Genomic DNA, 6,776 nt, shown 5'->3' on the forward strand with positions numbered 1-6,776 from the left:
GGGATTGAACTCAGGCCCTTGCGCTTGCCAGGGAAGCGCTTATTCCACCGAGCTATCTCTCCGGCCCCTTAAACAACATCTTTTAAATAAAGCTTTCCAAGCCCCTTCTTTCCTTCCAGACCACTTCTTCATTGTATTCCTTCTTCATGGAGTGAGCCCGTTTCCCCATTGCCTGGCTCAGACACTCATTAGCATTTATTATAATGTGAACTCCGTATGTGTGCACTTGCTGGTCTCTCCAGTTACAGTGTAGGTCTGTCTGGGTAGAGTTCTATTTCTGTTCTATTATCAGCATCATATACTATCCGGCCCATAATGTACAATAATTGTTTGTTAAATGAACAGATGATTCTGTGAATGAATATTAGAAACTGCTTGAAAGCTTAAGTATTCTTATAAACCCATCTCCGGAAAGCAGGGGTATAGAGAAGATATTAAGTAGGTATTTACTAAATGGGAAAAGAGCAGTGTCAATAGGGTGGGTTATTTTTTGAAGATTTAGGGAGCAGCACAGTACCATGTTCAGTGTCTGTGCTTCCTAAATCATTTCCCATTGGGATAAAACATTGTCTTACATATCCTCTGACCTCAAATTCAGTTAAAAAATTAATGTGAGATATCAAATGTATAAACATGCTCAGGTTTAATGATCTCACAAATAAATTTTATTAAATGGACTAATAAAATTACAAAAGATATGTCCTATCTTTTCAACATTTTGATTAGTACTTTTAATTGGAGCAAACCCATACACGCTTTAATATCACAACTGTGCAGATACTACTGTGTTATAATTTACAGAAAGTCTGCTGTTATCTACTACTTTTTTCGAAGCAAATCAGCCTCAATTTGAATGACAAAACCATCCAGCAGCACCCTATCCTACTGGTATTTAATTTATATGCACAGACAATTATTTAAAGGTATGTATAAAGTGGCACACATTTCATCCTCACTCATCACATAGGGAACAGGCTACTTGAATCATTTTGTGTGGAGTCTTCAGCTTGAGGGTTCTAGGAAACTACTTTACTAGAGCTTGATTTTAGCAAGAAAATTGGAATTTAATTGGAAATACCTAACTTGATGATTAAGTTAACAATCTGATAGAAAGTACACTCAGAACTGTATCCTGCATTTTCACCTTCCAAGGCATGTAGAAGCTCTTCCTCTGTGATAAACACCTGCTGTGTATATTTTCAACTCTTCATTTTTTCAGGGATAGTATCCGTAGAACACCAGCTAATAATTCTGTTGATGAATTTAGTTGGATGAATAGTTTGGAGACAAAACCAAATGATGCTAGCCAGTTGTTTAGTTAATTGCGAATTTTGTTCATTGATGAGTTTATCTGTCTAAGAACTAGCCAATGAATTAGATATACATACACTTTTGCCCATATCTATGATCACTGCTGTTCTTTTTTTTAAAAAATATTTATTTATGTACTTATTTGGTACAGGGCCTCACTACACAGCTTGGACTGGTAGTGATCCTCCTGCTTTCAGCCTTCCCAGCACTGGGATTACAGGCATGCACCTCCATGCCCAGTTTAGGTGGCCAGCTCTGCATGGGGCCAGCAGGGCATGCAGTATCCGGGATCAAACCAGGGTCCTTGCGCTTGCCAGGCAGGCACTTAGACTTCAGAACTATTTCCCTGGTTCTGCTGTTCTTTTAAAGAAGAACATACTTTAGCATACTGTTAAACAATTTTCTTCCCAATTCAAAATATCTATTGAACATTTCAGATATTATTTGCTTATTTATTTTCTCACACTAGTGAGATAATATGTGTACACACTGGAGAAAAAGGGAAAGAAGATAGGAAAAATATATATACAGAGAAGAAAATTAAGACAGTTATATGGCTATTTTTCTCTCAGATCATTAAAAAGAAAGTTTTGTGTTAATATTGTGTATACAAGATATTATGCCTATACCTTCTACTCTGAATAACTATTAAGAAGACAATATGCAATGTGTCAACTATGTAATTGTCCTCCTAGCTGTTTTGAAACTCAGTTTCATGGTTATATTTATCTTTTTTTCTCTCTAAAATAAAAAAGGCTTTGTTCATGCCATCATATACTTCGTACTCTACTATTTATCTGAGAGATTGTTCCACTTTTTAGTTCGCTTTGGGCTTTGAACACTTCAACAATGAGCAGTTACAATCATGCACATTACGCCCTTTGAGACAATGCACATTATTCAACTAAGTTCAAATGAACAGATTTTCACAGTGTATCTCAATCTCTTCCTGGGGCTAAGATAGGTCTGCCCCCGGCCTCTTCACTTCCTTCAGTGAGCCCTTATATATTAAGCAGTGGAAAATACAACAACAAATGTTATTCAGCAGAAAGATAAAAGCCCAATCTATGTAAAGTGAGACAGGAGAAATGGAAACATCACATGTGGATTCTGCATGCTGAGCCTCATGAAATGCAAGCATGAATTTCCTCTCATAGCGAGTGTGGTCCAACATTAAACGAAGCATGGGGCATGATTATGAGAGATAAGATCAGTACTGGAGAACGTATAGCAAGCTGTTTTACCCACATTGAATATAATTTTACTCTTCTGATCTATTAGGCCCTCTTGGTGCACATCTTTGTAGATTTTTTCTAGTTCTTAGGAATGCATTAAAAAACCCTACAGGCTACAACTAAAATTACTGAATATTTTTTAATGTCTCACATGTTGACAGTCTTGATTTTCGTTATATAAGAAATAACTGCCGATAGTGCCATTCAAATCCCTACTCTTTAGACTTGTGAATGCTAATGGCTGGGCTGCCGAACTTCAGCTTTTCCTGCAATCGTTATTCCTGGTTTCCTGTGGTGGATATGTATCGAACATAAGAAATTAGCTGCAGAGAGAATTAGAGGGTGTAAGTCTGAGTCATGTAAATGCCAAAAGCTTTTTGTGACATTTTTCAGACTTTAAAAATGGAAATATGTTATTTGCACAGTAGCTCCTGATGGAATATGACATACTGCAACGATGTGGAGAGTTTAAGATTGGGCTGCAGGCCATTAGGAGCCCTGTGCATGAGAGCCTGAGGCCGGAGCAGAGGCCTGTGAGCAAGTGCTTGGTAGAAGCATGGCATTTGCTGATGAGCCAAAGAATCTTCCCTAGATCAGGAACTGCTCATGCAATTAAGGACTTGCTTGAACCTGTTATCATAAATACAGAATATAATTTTCAAGCTTGATGTAACTTTTGTCTTTATTCCAGATGATCTTACATCATCACCGTCATTATCTCAGCATATGAAAAGAATCTTAGGTTAAGTACATACTTTAACTCATATTTCAATGAAGGGTGAACCCTTTAATGCAGTTGAAATGAAAAATCTTTCCAAATGGTATCTGAATCTTTGCTGAGTCCTCAGAAGCACATGAAGGGAACTTGAGGGTATAGAGCAGAAGTTTCTCTAGAGAAACACAGAGAATTCTTATTGATCACACTGTCCCCCAGCTTCTGTTCCAAACCTTGTACTTTAGAGAAGAACCTTATGGGGAGAAAGAAACCTGCCTTTGACTGAGTCTCTTTTGGCAGAATAGATCTCCTCATAGGTTTATTTTCGTGTGCGAAGATAGTCTTTTAACATTTGGACCTAAACTGCTGCAAGCATGGGACTATATCCTTTTCTGTCTTTCTCTTTTGGGGTGAAGTTATTACTGCCTAGTGTAATGGATTGTCATGAGGAATAAGCCTGCTTAACCTCCCATGTTTTATATTCTATTCTGGAAATACAATACTTTTAGTGTTCAAAGATGCAGATTTTGGATTCTGGGAAAAGACATGGATAAATATAATCCATATTTGAGGCAAATAAGATGGATGACCAAGGGAATTACTGAAGGATCTTTCTAAGTATGGTCTGGAAATAGAGGATTATTGAGACAAAACAAAACTGGGATCAGGGGTCTTTTTTTTTCTTTCAAGCTTGTAGAAGCCTCTGCCTCCACCTCTCTCTGTGAATTCCACTCTCCTATTGGCAAGAATGCTTACTGCCAGTGAACATTCTCCCCCTGGCTGCCATCTTGGACAAAGATCTCTTCCTCTCCTCCCTTGACCTCACAATGAAGACATGTTGGGTCATTGCAGATATCTCTTCAGTAGGTATCCCCCACTTTTTCTTTGTCCTACCTTTTTTTTTTTAACCTCAATTTTAGTTGGCATTTAAACTAATCTCTTGGGTTTCTGTCTGACCTCACTTTTCATATTTATTGTACACATAATAGCATATAAATTTTAGGATTTTGCAATGTTAATACCTTATTTTCTTTACTGATGTTTAGGCACCTTGTAAATATTTGTGAATTTGAAACAATAATGTAGTTAACTGTCCCAAGAGCTATAAAACTCTGAACTCTTGTGTTTTCTCTTTTTGCCCAGTTAAGGAGATCTTGTTGTCCACAGGAAGAAGTCTCCTGCAACACTCAAAGGCGAGTCTCAATTTGATCCTTCCTTATCTCTCTGCTAAATTTATCATTTTCTGTCACCAAAGGCCAAGTTGACAGTCTTACGGCTGCATGAATTATTATTTTCATAACCTCATGTCATTTTCACATTTAGTTATCTCTACCTTAACTGTCTCTCGCTATCTCACAAACATCTAGTCATTTTCCATGACTCCTAAATATTAAATTTTATACTTTCCCATCTCTCTCAGACTGAATTAGGGTTTTCTTTCTTGCAGGTCTTTAAGCATTGACTTATATTTACCTCTTCCAATATCTGATTTGCTTGAAATCTTTAAAACCCCTTTAAAGTAGTGACTTTGCTTTATTTATCACTGAATTTGCAGCTTTTGTAAGTGTGTGCAAATGAAAAAATATGTTGGAATGAATGATTAAATGAATGAATTGAAGATGTAGCACTTAACCCCTCTGCGTCAGTTATGCAAAGTAACAGAAATCCAAAACAATGTCTATATGTTGCCTTTTTAGAACATGATTCAGGGAACAGAAAATTCATAGAATAAGCTTCTGCAGTTTTCCTTGAACAGAATCACGACTCTCTTTGCGGTTCACTTATCAATGCCTTTGAACAAATGTTGTTCTGATAACAATGTGCCACTTTTACTCAATTCTGCTGGAGAACTTCACTACAGGTTTAATTATTGGTCACCTTGGTGTCAGGCTGTGTTTGCCTTTATTAGCTAATCATCTACTGGCCCGTGGGGTTTTTCTAGCCTCCAGGTTTCTCAAGATATTGTCAGATCATATTATGTGCCTGTATTTTACATAGATTAAAATTTAAGATTTCTTTCTAAATTCCATGAAGAAGCAATATCCTGCTGTGTAGTCTGCGCAGCTACGGCAAGGTGGGCATTTATATAACCTGAGCTGAGTCAGTCATTTGAGTTTTGTTAGTTAACAGTGAAAAAGAAAGGCAGCTTAACCAGAGAAATAAATATATTTAGCTGATGACATTTGTATTCTGCCTCAAAACACAGAGTGCTTTTGTATTGGTACGGTTGTTCTGCAATTCCAGTTGTGAAACAGAGACCAGAGATCAGACTTTTTTGCTATCATCACAACTTCATAGTCCAAAATTTATTTTTGTTTCAACAGTTCTCAGGTAGTCCAAGTCAATGAACTGGGTGGTCTTCAAGAAACTTATTTGTGAGCCATTTTGGTTGATTCCAAATCAATATTCTGAGAATTTTTTTTTAAGGCAAGGCTTTCTGGAAGGCTTTTATGTTGAATTCTTCTAATACATGAAGGTGAGGGAGGTATTTTGAAATATCAGGAAGCGCCACACAGTATAAGGAATCTTTTGATTTTTAATGAGTTAAGTTCAGTGTTGTATGATCTTTTGGATTATACTTACATTCCTTTAAATTTATATTCTATGAAGTATGGTCATTTATATGTCACAGGTACTAAGGTTTACTGAATGTTTTAAAATTTAAAAAAAAATTATTCTTTTGATGCAGGGTCTCACTATGCAGTTCTGACTCTTACTGATCCTCCTGTCTCAGCTTTTCTAGCACTGTGATTACAGGTGTGTGCCACCACGTCCCACGTCAGGGTGGCATGGCATGTGGTAACAACAATCAAACTTTGGTCCTTGAGCTTGCCGGGCAGATGCTTCGGCCACCAAGCTACCTCCCCAGAACCTAAAAATTTTAAGATTAAATAATTTTAAATTCCAACTTAATATGTGGTTTAAAAAGTGTTAGATTTTTTTCTATTCAGTATATATGAAGAGAAATTCTTGTCATGATTTATGTGATTGCTGAATTAAATAAATGGATAAAAGGTTACTTAGGCAATATTTATACCAATATAAGCATAAGTTACATGGCTTTGTCATATTCACAAATAGTGGTAAACATTGAACCTACTTATGACAATGTAATTAAGAAAGAAAGGTGGGTCTTCATTTTTAGGAATTTTCCTGTAGCATCCAGACGGAAGTATGCAAACTTGTGAATTAAAACACACTTTTTCTGGTCAGGAAGTGGCCTGAAGCAAAATTTCCAAGGCTTTTGGAGAGAACATTCTAGACTTTTTCTTACAGATTTTTTCAAAGAATTGAAAGAATTTGAAAAGGACAATCAAAGTCAGTGTACACTAGTACCAAATATCTAAAATGTGAATATAGATTGCTCGAATTCTTGAGTGCAGTATTGATGTATTGTAAAAAGAATTTGGTAAAACTGTTGACAAACAGTATTGTAAAAACAATTTGTTAAAACTGTTGATTTCTACAGATTGGCCAAATTCATAATTAAAACTTATTTTCTTTCTATAAAAAAA

The sequence above is a fragment of the Octodon degus genome, unplaced genomic scaffold (genome assembly GCF_000260255.1).
Source record: "Octodon degus isolate 3935 unplaced genomic scaffold, OctDeg1.0 scaffold00009, whole genome shotgun sequence".
Lineage (NCBI taxonomy): Eukaryota > Metazoa > Chordata > Mammalia > Rodentia > Octodontidae > Octodon > Octodon degus.